The following is a 14,037-nucleotide window of genomic DNA, read 5'->3' on the forward strand; positions in this document are numbered from 1 at the left end:
GTTTTGATCACCGCGCTGGATTATTGTAATTTGCAGAAGAAATGCATTCCCGAAAGTGGCATCCAGCAAAGGCTTTTTGGCTTTAGAGACATTTCAGAATTGCTGATATTAACCGAAGCCCTCATTTATTGCCCTGCCACTGTTCGAGTCTGTGCACATGAGCGGAGTGCACTCGTGTGATTTTTACCTGGAGCGATGAGCAGCTTTTTTGGAAAGTCGCTGTCTCTGTGCTCGCTCTTGCTCCAAGATCGCTCCATCTCAGCAGAGCAGATGCCCCATAATGCAATCGCAAGTCAGGCAGCATCCACCACATTACTCACTCCATTAGTTGCAGTCAGACCCAAAGAAACATAGAATTTTTCAAATATGGTAGACAAAAATACAACTTTTTAGTGAAAATAAATGATGGAGATGGTGAAGGAGGCAGAGAGGAAGCAGAAAACAGGAAATTTTGGGTTTTGGAAGAGGGGTAATTACTGATTAGGGCTCGCTGAGAGCAGAAATTGCTTTTCCTGTTGTGGTTTGTGCAGATGGTAAAATCCATCCAGGGTTTTCATGTAATATTTTTAAAACACCAGAACCTAATATATCTCAACCAGAGTTCCAATAGTCAGAACAGACTTTATTAATGCTATACCTGCTTTATGCACAGATTTTTATGTGTTAACTCTGTATATAACAATATCATGATTTCACAATTAAAAAATGTCTCAATTATCATACAGGACTGCGACAATATCTTCCATGATTATTCACGGTTAATAGATTTCATTTATTATTTTTATTTTATTTTACAGGACTGCTATTGCTTTTGTTTTGCAGTTGTACATATATAATTTAAAGATAATTCATGCCAGTTTTCTCCACATGCTAGTGAAAAGGAAAAACTCATTTTAAACAAACAAAAATTCTGCATGCATCTGATTTATTTTTCAACAAAGGACATTTATTCGAGTTGTAATTTTCTTTATATTGTGATAAATATCAGATTTTTTTATTGTGAAATTATTGTATTGTGAGTTTTTAGTATCGTTACATCCCTAGTGTTAACTGAACTCGAATGAATGAAATAATAACAGCAATCTGGTCATATTACTAATTTAATATTGCAAAGGAGATCTAATATAAAGTTAATAAGTAAGGCTAGTTAATTTTTTGCTTTATTTAGCCTATTTAGCTCTATTTAGCCAGATAGAGCTAAATAGAGCCAAAAATTCAAGCACTTCACATATACAAAGTATTTTGCATGTCTATGAAGCTTGATTTTTTTTCACCAAAAGAGTTTTGCATTGAGCTGATTTTCCTTTTCATCTTCTATTCTTACTCCCAAGAGTGGATTAATTAAAATCCTTTTCTTTGAGCATTTTTGAAAAGTTGCGTTCACTGCTCTTAAGCTAGTGAGTTGTTAAAAACTGATAATTTCTGCAGACAGAAACCTCAGAACAGAGCACATGCTTTCACCACAGCCTAAAAACACTTGAACTTTTCTCATTAAATGCCACCGCCGCTCTGTTAGCCCCTCCGAGTTGAGCTGTAGTGGGGCATCAGCTTTGATTGCTCCCTGGCCTGGAGTGGGGCTGCAGACCCACACACAGGGCAACAGTGGGCAGGTGCAGGAAAAGGCCCTGATAATTGGCTGGCTAGTGTGTCCAGGCCTCCGGTGGGGCTGGGCTGTGACTCCTGAGGAAGAGACACAAAATGAGCTACTGCATCAAAAATTGAGGTTGGCAACCTCCATGCACGTCTGGGCGATTTTTCAAATGAGCATTTCTCGGCCCCAGAGGAAACCACGGCGCTCCTGCTATCATAAGCAATTGGAATAGAAATGGACACAAAATACTTTTTTTGCTGGCATGCATAAGTAGGTTGGGCAAGAGGGCAAGCTGTGATCTTCAAAGAGGGGTGGATAAGAGAGCAGGAACAAAAAGAGACATGTGTTTTATTTTCTAAAGAAATGAGGTTAGCATATTTTTGTTACTGTGGTTTTTCTTTTAAGCCTCACATTTCCTTTTTCCTGTTCTTTAACAAATGAAAAGGGATCAGAGAAATGGGCTTTGAGCACTAATAAGAACTGTAAGGACTGCGTGGTGCATCCTGCTGCCACTGACAGAGCTTTGAAAGCCCAGAGCAGAAATAGCTCAATTTTCACATCAGAGGTTCTAAACCTCTTTTAAAAGTTTGATAAATGTTACTCTCGACAAGTGCGTTATCGGCTTTCTTTAATCCAAAGCAGCTATAATAACACAAGGGGCTGCATTGTTTTTCCAGTTGCATATGCAGCTTAATATTTAAAGGCACAGTGCAATGCAATGTTACAGTGGGAGTTTTTATTCTTTCACTTTCCTAATATGACATGTTTCAAAGACAGAAAATGTGAATATAATTTCAAGTGGGATTTGATCACGTTGTTCAGAAATTTGATTTGATTGCTCGGATGTGGGTGTGATAGCGAGCACGGAGTCTCTGGAGGATGACACTTTCACCCACACCTGGCTCACCATCAGCGCTAAGGAGGTGGAAAAAGAGAGAAAAATAATTACACACTAACACTTGGATAGCAACTGCAGAACTGCAGAATTTCGAAATGAGAAGTTTTGGTAAAAGAAAAAAAAAAGTTTTTTCAAACTGATATCCAAACACACAATTACAACTCATGACAACACTCAGTTAGACAGGCCCCATTGCAGGCAATTATGACAGGACCAAGTGCATGCTAACAACTTAACATTGGACAACTTCTGTTCTGCACATGAAAAAATACCAAAGGAAAAGATCCTTTCAAGGATTTGAAAGTTACTCCACCCCAGTGGGTCCCAGTGCAACCATATTGCCTGCATTCTCTATATTACTGCCCTTGATAACACTTCACTAGCAGCTACTGGACTTAGCTGGTCAATCCATATCTCACTTAATTGTATTTTGTTATTGTATTTTCTTCCCCATCTGTATTTTTGTATTTGAGTAATCTCGTATGTAAATACTGAAAATATTGTATACTGAAATATATGAAAAACAGCTAGCAAAAGAGAGACAAGTTAAGAACTTAGGCAATATGTTTCTTCTCACGGTTTCGATCACTCTTTCAATATGGATTTATTTAGACTATTTCATTTTGGAGCCCTGTGGTGAACTGGTGACTTGTTCAGGGTGTACGTCACCTCTTGCCCAATGTCAGCTGGGATAGACTCCAGCCACCCTGCAACCTGCCGAGGATAAGTGGTTGGATGGATGGATCTCATTTTGGTCACTTAGGGACAGCTGAACACAACATCTGCCATTTTTCAGCTTATACATAAGTCACAGCTAGTGTGGTAGCATACACATGAGGCTGTGTTTTATTTCCCATAAGGAAAATGTAAGACATTACATGACACTGACTCACATTAGCTCTGTTTTGGTCTCCACCAACTCTTGAGGGAGACATCTAGCTCTTCAGTGGCTAAACGTTTCATGGCCCTTTGCTCAATAGGTGGTATATGCATTAATTGAGCTTTTGGGAATGAGAGTGCTGAGAGTTGCAGGCCATAAAACCAAAACAGTTATTAACAAGACATACAAAGTCATCATGGTTCTGTTCATTTGGCAGATTTAATTTCTTTTTTTTTATTATTTCAAGAAAACTGTCTGGTTCATGAGCAGATACATGTTTGACTTTTCTTCACCAGCTCATTGCTAACTTTGCCCCTTTGCTGTTGGTGCTGGGGACACACAACAGTAATTTTGTTATTAGCTAGATGCTGGAAATGAGGTCGCTAAGAGGAGAGCTTGCTGCATGGAAAAACAAAATATGAGCTAATAAAGAAGCTTAACACTAACCACCAATGGGTTTAATTTACCTGCAGCTGTCTTTCAACTTAATTTCTATATGAAACTCAAGTCCCCCAGTCTGACTTTTTCTAAAAGTGTATTACGTAACACCTCCTATAGTTAAAAATTGTAAAGATAAAGCCAGATTTTATAAAATTGGCAATTATACCAGCCAAGGGTAAAATTATGAGCTACTAATTCAGCACTGATTATTATTATTTCATTCATTCACTGATTTTTGTTGCTATCGCCATCACCTTTTATCTGCAACTATGCGTGATAAAGCGGCAGAGTAAGTCTTAGGATAACCTTCAACATGGGTAAGAGAAAGAGAGTTATGAATGCAATTCACACTAGTAACTGTATAGTACTATAGTACATGTTGAAGGGCTCCCATTGGGCCATTCCCCCTGTTTAAAATAATGGCTCCTAATAGTGGGTAAGTTTAACCTATTGGTGGTTTTAGCAGAATTTTTCTGCAATATTGGATAGCATGATAGCATCACCAAACTTTTGTTTATTTCACCTACATATATCGTATTCATTTAACTTTGATTTAGTCCATCTTTATCTCCCGGTCATCCATGTCCTCCTTGCCCTCCCCAGTCTGGGAACCATTATTCTAGTGTTAAAAGTTCCATAGAGCTGAAAGCTCTGTGGGTTCATTACACCTTTCACCTCAGTGCAGCTTTCAAGACAACCAGCAGGTCAGGATAAATACAGCATAGCTGTAACTACAGGACTTCTAATCTTTCTACTCCATTATCTCAAATATTTTATTCACTGCGGGGCTATCCTGAAATCTGATGATTTGAGGAAATAACCTCGCCTCGTATCCAGTTTGCACGTCACGCCTGAACAGAACTTGGCAGAGTTGATTGAGAGACGCATTTGCATTTGGCCGACCAAATCAGTATTTTTATAGACCCCTTTCGCAATTACATATTCTCTGTGTTAATGTTACTTTCAGATGGAATTAGTTCTTTATGTGCTCCGATGCTTGTAGTCCATTAATTTAGTTTTATTGCAGCTAAATTAGATTCACTTACCCCCTCTGGCAAGGAAGCATAATGTGCATAAAAATAACTTATACCCCTAAACATTTGTTCTCAAAATATTCAGCTCAAGTACACTGTAGGTAGGCCACATGAATGTCAATAACCTTCAAAAATCCTTGATGTTTCAGACGTTTATTGTGATATGAACTGAATCACTCTCCCGTCTTCTCATTTGAGCTCCTCTAAAAGTCACAGGCTGCCTCCGCCGGGCTAGGGCATGTCTCACCGCCTACTTTAGGTTTCGGAGGGAACGTTCTCTCTGAGGATCTGGCATTGAGATGATGATAATATTGTCACCTTCACCCACCGCATTCTGTGCAGACGACGCTCTTTCACTTTCATCCTTTAACATTATGTTTTAGTGCCACTATTAAGGCATTATGAGTTTGCATGAGTGTTTTCTTTCTGCAGGAGAAAGGGCTGCGACTCTCGGGGTCACTTTGGGAATTGTGTCTGATTGCAGCTTGTGTGGTGAACTATGAAGTACATTTTCAAAGAGCCGTACAGATTGCTCTGTGGGGAACTGCAGCGAGGACTACGCTGAGGAGAAACAACACAATGCTGCACAATAAAAGCAAAGCAGCACAGGCTGATTGCGGAAATATTTTGACTCTCAAATCACGGAACATCTGTCTCTTGAGGAGGGAAATGCCGCTGCTTCAGAGTTGTAAGCTCATCAGTTAAAGAAAAGGATGACCCACTGTTTGATTTGTAATAAGATGAAGACATAAACATTCTCTACATGACAAAGTAGCTGTAAATTAAACAAAAGATGTTTTGATTCTCGTAATTGTTAATGCAAGTAACTAATAATGCCAGTTTAATTCAGGCTAAATTCTGCTTTAAAGACAAAGGAGATGACAGCTTTCAAAACATGGATTTCACACTGTGGAATTAAATTTGTTGTTACATTTTAGGATTTGTTGTATACATGTAAGTTCTACTATTTACATGTGCTGACGTTATTATCTTCCTTTAATGTGATATCACATGTATGGTGCAGTGCCCAAGGTGTCCAAACTTAATTTATTTTCTAAACTTTATTTTTTAGTTTGGCTACTGCATGAGTCCTGTATTTCCAAATATATTGAAAAGGCTTTTTTCTTTCCTAATGTAGCAATATAATGTAACAAATGGACATTTCATTCTTTAATCCAAACCCCAAACTTCATTTTCCAGTGCCTACAAGTGAATTTCTGTCATAGGTGATACGTGTTTCATCAATAAAGTGAAAGAGTGAGAAATTAAAAGAGAAAAGTAGCAAAGTTTGAAGGAGCTACTGGCTCACTGTTACTTATTAATAAAGGTAAAATGCAAGACGAATACTGTGCACCATACTGATTTATCATTTTACATACATACATACACATACATGATTTAACATTAACTATCATGACTCACACTACTTACAGAGTATGAGAAAGGTGTCACTCTTAGATACAAAGATAATTATCACTCAGTTCTACTGCTCCTCTCACCTCCATCGACCATTTTAGCATCATTCGCTCATTGTTCAGCATACTGTTTTGGTTTGAGCTCATCACACTCATCGACATTGCTTCCAGGAAGCTGTTTTTGTTGACGAAACTCAAAAAACCCCACTGTTCATCACCTGCCTGGCAACAGCTAGCAGACAGACAAAGTTAGTGACCAACTCTTGAATGTAGTGGAACATTTCGATGCTAAAGATATTTTGCTCAGGAGTTGGTGGAGAACTTTGACAGAAAAAAAAGATGAGTGCCATGGCTCCACTTCCTCACACTGAGGCTGAAATCTCCTCCGCCATCTTGCGCTGGTGACGTCATTTGGATCCAGGGTTTGTGCAGTAGTGATCAGTGTTGGAGCCGTACTTTCATGATTGAATTGTGACTAGAACTCAGCTGTCAATCACAGCATGAAAGCCCCAATTTATGACATCAAATAACTTTTTAAACTAAAACTGATCATAAAAATTAACATTTTAACAAGCACCAGTGTGGTAACTACCTAAAGTGACAGAAAGCATCTTTTGGAAAAAAATCATTTGACATGTACTTGATGTTTTAGTTTGGCCGATGTCCAGCTTATTAGGGGAAGCAGGATTTATGACCTATACTGCAGCCTGCCACTAGGGGGCGATCAAGATGCTGTAACTTCACTTGTGGGGAACACTCATGTTGTCTTTTTCCATATACATTCTCTGGTGGAGACCAAAAACAGAGCCAAAAGGGGAATGAATACTGATCCCTAAACATGATGCCAAATGAAGACTAATGTTGTTCCCTATATGGTTGAAAATCACTTAATTCTGTTTGACATCCCCAGTGGAGATTTCTTGCAAACAAAATTTAAGTATGTTTGTCCAGCATTGTTTATATGTTTACTAGCTCGCAGGCTCCCTCTTCCTTATCTTTGCTGGTGCGTTGCTGTATTTCTTGGCACATTGAAGCCCCCCATAGATCAGCATAAGTGTCAAACCGTTGGCAGGAATGTGTACTATATAAACAAAACAGGGGCCCACTCATAGAAGCTGTTAGAGGTCAAAAAAATTCCACAGGGAACTTTTTTTTTTCAAAAAAACACAACAGGGAACTTTTAGATTAACAAGGAAAGCCTGCTCATTTCTTGGTTTTTATTTCAGGAAGGGAAGCATGGATATTCCCTAAATGGGAATTTTAAGTAGTCTTGGGATTAGTTTTACGAAAGGTCATATTTGGAATGGCACTTTTTTGATTGTTGATATTGTGTTTTATTATATATTTTAAATGAATCGTCATTGTTTTTATTTATGATTTCAGGAGCATGCCTTATGTGTGATGTTAATTTCTCTATGAGAAAATAAGGACTTGAATTTCAAAAAAGAAACCTAATAAATAAAAGTTGTACTTCAATCTTGCACTCTGGGTTATAAAACTTGAAATGGTCAATTAAGTCTATCACAGATTAAAGAGCTTTTAATGAGCATTTGCTTTGATTGGAATGTCAGTTAATTTGAATAATAAAGCTAAATAGTTCTGCTATCTGTTTTCATCTCAAGGCCATGATCTGAATCCCCACAGAAACACCACATCACTTAGGCGCGCTGCCATCAATGAGCTCCTGTCTGAGTGACTTGATGATCAGTATGAGAGGTCAGAGATAGCCCTTATCACAAAAACAGCAAAAAGTCAAAGAAAATCCTATCTTTTTAAAATCACTTTGGCACAAAACACATTTGCCTTAATAATGAATGACTCTGCAGACACACTAATGGGAATTACTTTGCTTTAGTTACCACCGGCATTGAGCTTAATGCCCCATTAACAACCTATATGTCCCATTTTTAAAATCTGTTGTCTATACTGGCCCTGACTTTATTTTTCTTCTCTGTTTTGAGGGATAGATTATGATGGCTGCCTAAGCGTGAAAAAATTCGATTCAAGCCTCCCTCCCTGTCCACGCTTGGACCTGTGGTTTAATAAAAATATCAAATTTTTTGGTGTGAATCCAGATAAAAGTGTCGGCACGCTCCGACTTACATGTACTCACAGAGCAAAGCATTCCACACACACACACGTCACTTTTGATTGTTGCAATGCATGGATAATTTCAAACCAAATCACTATGCAGGAAAATAATGACAAAAGCAAAACACCAGACACTGGTGCATGATGGGGCTTACGCTCTGTTCCATTAAATGCTGGATTTGGGAAATTCCCCGCTGGTGAGGCGCAATCACAGTATTAGTATGCTACAGTGGTTAAGCTCAGATATGAGAAAAGAAATAAACAAAACATTGATGCTGATGAGATTTGATTCAACCAGCAAAAATGTGTTTTTCATACAACCTCCAATGTTACAGTATGTCAGTGCCAGTTAAATAGCACTTTGTCTTTCCAAAATGCAGCTTCCATTTATGCATCCTTCAATCTGGTCTGTGCAGTCTCTTGTTCAGGGTCAGGAGGTGCCTCAGCCAACACATCCTCATACAAAAGTTTGATTTCCAATAACTAGGCCTGGCTATGATTTAACAGAATTATAATACCAGTACCAGCACCCTTAAAGTGATACTGATACCAATGGAGTGCTCCATTTTACACCTCTTTTCTTAGATTCTTCTTTATAAAGAATTCTTGCAGTGAGCAAAGCCGATCTGGGTACCAAAAAGACTGATTGCAGTTTTGATACTACTTGGTACTAGTTAATTTCAATCCATACTTTAAAGGTATTGAGTAGCAATACCCAGCCCATCAGTGACTCCACCAAAACTACTTGGTTAGTTTTAAAAAAAATATCATAGTTAGGGATAAAATACATATTTTAGTTACCTAAGTTAGGTTATGTATGTAGCTTGAGTTACCATACATGTGATGTCAGTTATGCAGTTAACATAAAGCTATAATACGTAACATCTATGCATTAAAATATCTAAAACCACTAGACTTATACATTTTGTTGAGTGTACTTAGCAGCCAAATGTTTCCATAATTTATTCAAGAAAAGGGTGCTAGCTGCTATAACTTCCAGGAAAACGTGGGAAATGTCAGTCTGAGGAAGAAAGTTAGCAAATGTGACTAAACTAAACTATTAATAAAACTTCACTGTCATTGTCATTGTCAACATGATTTCTGCCTGAGTTATGTCAGATAGATTTTCATTCGTAATGGCGGTTGTTTAACAATGAAGAAAACAACTCCCATGATCCCGCGCTACTTCAGATGTCATCAAAGTACTTTTAATGTGAGACTAGACACACTAGTGAAAGAACTTACATTTGCTGCATTTATTTAACTTAAAAATAAGTCACCATCAACTTTGTTTCATACGGGACATGAACAGCAGTCTCCTGGGTAAAAGTCTGACTTTATGTAGTCTCGCGTCACCAAACACTGTCTCACTTGGACTCAGGGGATTTCGACCTAAATGGGGAATGGAGAAATATAGAGAACCAGCGCTGGAGAAAGGTTTAGCTGAGCACATGATCATTTTGCTGTCAGAGGAAAAAAGGCTGGGGGGTGCTTATCCATTGGCACACTTTGGATCACATCGCCATTTTCGTTAGGTCAAGATTGACCCGTGAACAAATACATGTAAACAGGATCTACATAGAGTAAGAAAAAAAAAAAGTTTTGTTTCTTTAATGTAACTTACTCCAAGTATGTCATAATTATAGTGCTTAATAAAAATGCAATTCTGCCATTTTATCCAGTTTACATGTATTTGTTCATAGGTCAGTCTTGAGCTAACCAAGTTGGGAATAACATTGACGTAACACAGCAACAAGTCGAAGCGGGACATGCAGCGTCCATGTATATATGTGTAGGGTGCTTGTCTTGGTGAAACATTTGCACATCGGGAGGTGAGCACTAGCATTAGAATGGCTAAATCACTGCAAAACAAAAGCTAACAGCTGCTAGCGGCCTGGGTGCTAATTTATCATTTTTATGTTGCTAGCTTGGAGGCTGTTGCTGTTTTCCAGGAACTTGAAGATGCTGCGCTGCCATCCGAAACAAGCAACCAATGGCAGGCCTTTACCTATAGAATACATCTGGTGAGTCAGACTAGACTTTACACTACATCACCTGACCTCCTGTTATACAGTTACTATGGCTACTAGAAGTCGCTGCCTAACAATAACGGGTTGTAGTAAATTGCTTGCACAGACAACCTAAATCTTCCTAGTATATCCCAGCATGCACTGGGGCACATTAATAAGTTAAACGTTTTATTCCAAATGTATATGTTCAGGAATTTATCACACAGATTTTAGTTTGATTTTAAATGAAATACTAAAAATCAAGGTGTATTTTTAGAGATGTTAAAAGTAATTCTGTGCAGAGTTTGTGATAGTTGTTTTTCTATGCTGATTGAATGAGATCCAGTGCAATCTTGGTAAACTTATGGGTGAGAAATCTTTTGATTTCCAACTGCAATTTCCACTTGATTGGTTCTTTCATTCCACATTCCTAGCAGGAAGAAGGGATTTGCATGTTTCTGACATTTCTGGCAGAAAGCGTCATCGCTGTCTAAACGTGTGATGGGGAATACTCTGGGCAATTTGAGTCTCTGAACCTGCATTTCCACATTGACTGCTTTCATCATATAAAATGGTTAAACATCAGAGAGAAGCGAGAGAATGGCTGCTTGTGGAACAGTCAGGACTGCACGCTATATGCGTATAACACAAAGCACTTCGGGGACCTGGAGTGTGATGCTCTTATTTCACGGCTTGGAGTAAGACATAAACCCCCGCAAATTACAACAGACTACAAACCAGTGGGAGAACCACCTGAGATAACGGGCTTTGATGCTGTGTCTTCGCCACTGCCTCCAGCAGCTATCCATCAGCACAGATCTAAAGCCCAGAAATTCTCTTCCTGTTTCTACTGAGCATTGTAGTATGCATCTTAAAAATCAGCCAAACGTGATCAGTTGAAGCCTAGATCAGATACACATAAGTACCACACATAATGGTCTGTAAAATATCACAAGAGAGAACATTTTTGGTCATTTAGAGGTCTCGTATCTTAGATTGATGTCTAAAGGAAAAAGATAGATTTAATGATCCATATAAAGCTGATATTATATATAAAACATTGTCTACCAGTTCTACCCGTTCTTTTTCTGTGTTTTTTTTTTTTTTTTTTGGCTAGGTTACCTGATCCTTTACAAAGCTATTCAAGAAAATGATTGCAAAGTTTCACTCAAAAAGTCTTTTTTTTTCTGTGGAATGTGTTTTCACTAAAATATGCTATTCAGAGATACAATTTTGAAAATGAGAATGGAATAGCTCCTAATGACATTCACCAACACCTGAATTCAGCATTTTTTCCAAGATGAAATGGGTTTGAATGCACCTGACTGAACTGATGCATTTGCACTTAATCTCTCGGATTTGTTGCTTTTCTTTCTGCTTTAAAGGTTTTCTTAGAATTGTGTTTTTATGGTTTATATATTTAAACAACTATATATATGTTAAATATGTACCAGCATAAACATCAGATGTTGCAGAGATGCAAAACGTATTGCCTGGAGTAGTGAAACAGCCATGTGATGTGTCAAATCTTTCAAAGCTCTGTCTCCTAGAAATTACATTAATATACTAAATCATAAAGATGTCCTGAGCTGATCTTAAGGATTTATTTTAAAGATCAGTACTGGCTACAATAAAGCCGATAAAAAACTGTCTCTACTTTACTGTCATTTGTCTACATTAGCCTGCTAGTGTTGCAGAGCTGCTCTCCTTCACAACAGCTCATTCTATTGCAGCTGCAAGGCAGCTGGATTTGCAAGATCACACCAGAATCCATCTTGTAAGGCTTCAAGTTATCTGCTTGTGTCCTCAACAAAAGTCGTGCAGCCAGTCAGCATCCTAGAAAGGACAACTGGCAGCTAATGGTGTGGTTTCAGGTGTGACCAACACCAGAAGCATCCAAGGAACTGTTAATATGATTTGTTGAAGTTAGTTCATGTTAGACATGATAGACAGATGGTTCAAGTCTTTTCTTTTTAAAGTGCCTGCCCTTTTCTTAACAGTTTCTGAGGATGACTTCCCAGATGGTTCTGTGTAACAAACCATCTGGAGTGTCAGGTTATGGCATTGCTCCATGAGTGGGTAAAAAGCAGAAAGTGTTAATGTGAAGAAGTATTTTAGACCACTGAGTTCTGAGGTTGGCAAAATGCATGTTTTGCTAAACTCTAAACAATCTATCAATAGCATAGACCGGTGCACAAAATATTAAGTTGCTAGCCTGTTAAAATGAAAAAATGGCACAAGTAGCAGGTCATATCAGCTGTCACTGCCAAGTTAATGTCCTTGAGTAACCTGATTTGCAGTTTTTTGTGCTTTCTTCAGTTTCTATTGTTGGCCAAAGACTAGTTATGAAACAGTCTCACTTTAATACTGATGCCTCCATATGACCTACATAAGCAAACAAGCCCATTAGAGAGAAGATAGACCATTTTTATATAGTTATTCTTAATGCTTGCTACCGGGTCAGATTCTCCTTGAAATCAGATGTATTATTTCGTGGTTGTTCCTTGTAGCAACTTTAAGCAGCCTGTTCTCATCCCCAACTCATCAGATACCAGTGTTTGGTCACTGCCCCTTGGTGAGTCATACAGATACAAGTTGCGTGACGTCACAGGATGTACGTTACATAACATAGTTATGGTGACCCCAGACATGGTTTTATCCTATGAGACACAGAGGGATGGTGACAAAACATAGGTACCTGATGAGATGGGATGAGAGGAGGTTGTATTAAGGGATTTGGCTCAGGATACTTTCTTACGCCATACAAAAGCAGTAATTGGGTGAATGGAAGCTGGACAAAGACCATGACTTTGAGTTCACACCCTGAGTCTTGCTTTGGCTTTTTCCTTACAGCAGCAGTCAATAGTTAATGACAGTGTATGGTGCAAGTATATTTCGGAGGTGGTGATAACGAAGACATGACAAATATTCATTTTTTCACAACAGGCAGTGGAGGTGGGTTCCAGTCGCAGTAGTTCACTGCCAACTGGATTGCACAGGGTATTCAGCCATGTTGAGCAAGATGCCAAACTGTAGGGAGCATAAATGCATCACTTTTGACAAGCAAAATTACCCATCAGTCATTGCACAAAAAAAAAGACAATGGAGCTCACAGAGGAGTTTACACATGTCTGTAAATATTGTCATATAGTTACCAGGGACAACATAAAATAAATATTACATAATACTCTGTAAATAATAAACACATAATATTACATAATAATCAAATCTGCTAAATATGAATTTGTTTAGGAATAGACCTATTACTAATGTTACTAATTAAGGTCTAATTCCATTCAGCTGAAACAGAATCAGGGTGCTGCTACTGTGTCACTGGAAAGACTCTGCTACACTAAATGGAATCAGACCTTAATTATTAGTAAGACTTCATATCAAAATGTCTGCCTTGAAAAAGGCATATGAAGAACACATTTTGTAAATTAATCAAATCAGTTGCATACATTTTAATAGAATAAGTATTGTAATGGTATTAGTTTTTGTTTCATTCAGTATTTAATTCAGTGATTTAAAAAGTTCCACAGTTGCAGCAAAAGTTTTCCAAAGTGTTTTGTGTTACCAGGGTTAAGTACAGAGTAATGATGATTTTTGTCGGGGTAAGTTCCATTCCTTAAACAGGGGCAGCAGGGACTGTGAAATGGAATGCAGCTAGGTTGACTT

This window comes from Lutjanus erythropterus, chromosome 7, assembly GCF_056507025.1.
Source record: "Lutjanus erythropterus isolate fLutEry1 chromosome 7, fLutEry1.hap2, whole genome shotgun sequence".
Taxonomy (NCBI): domain Eukaryota; kingdom Metazoa; phylum Chordata; class Actinopteri; order Lutjaniformes; family Lutjanidae; genus Lutjanus; species Lutjanus erythropterus.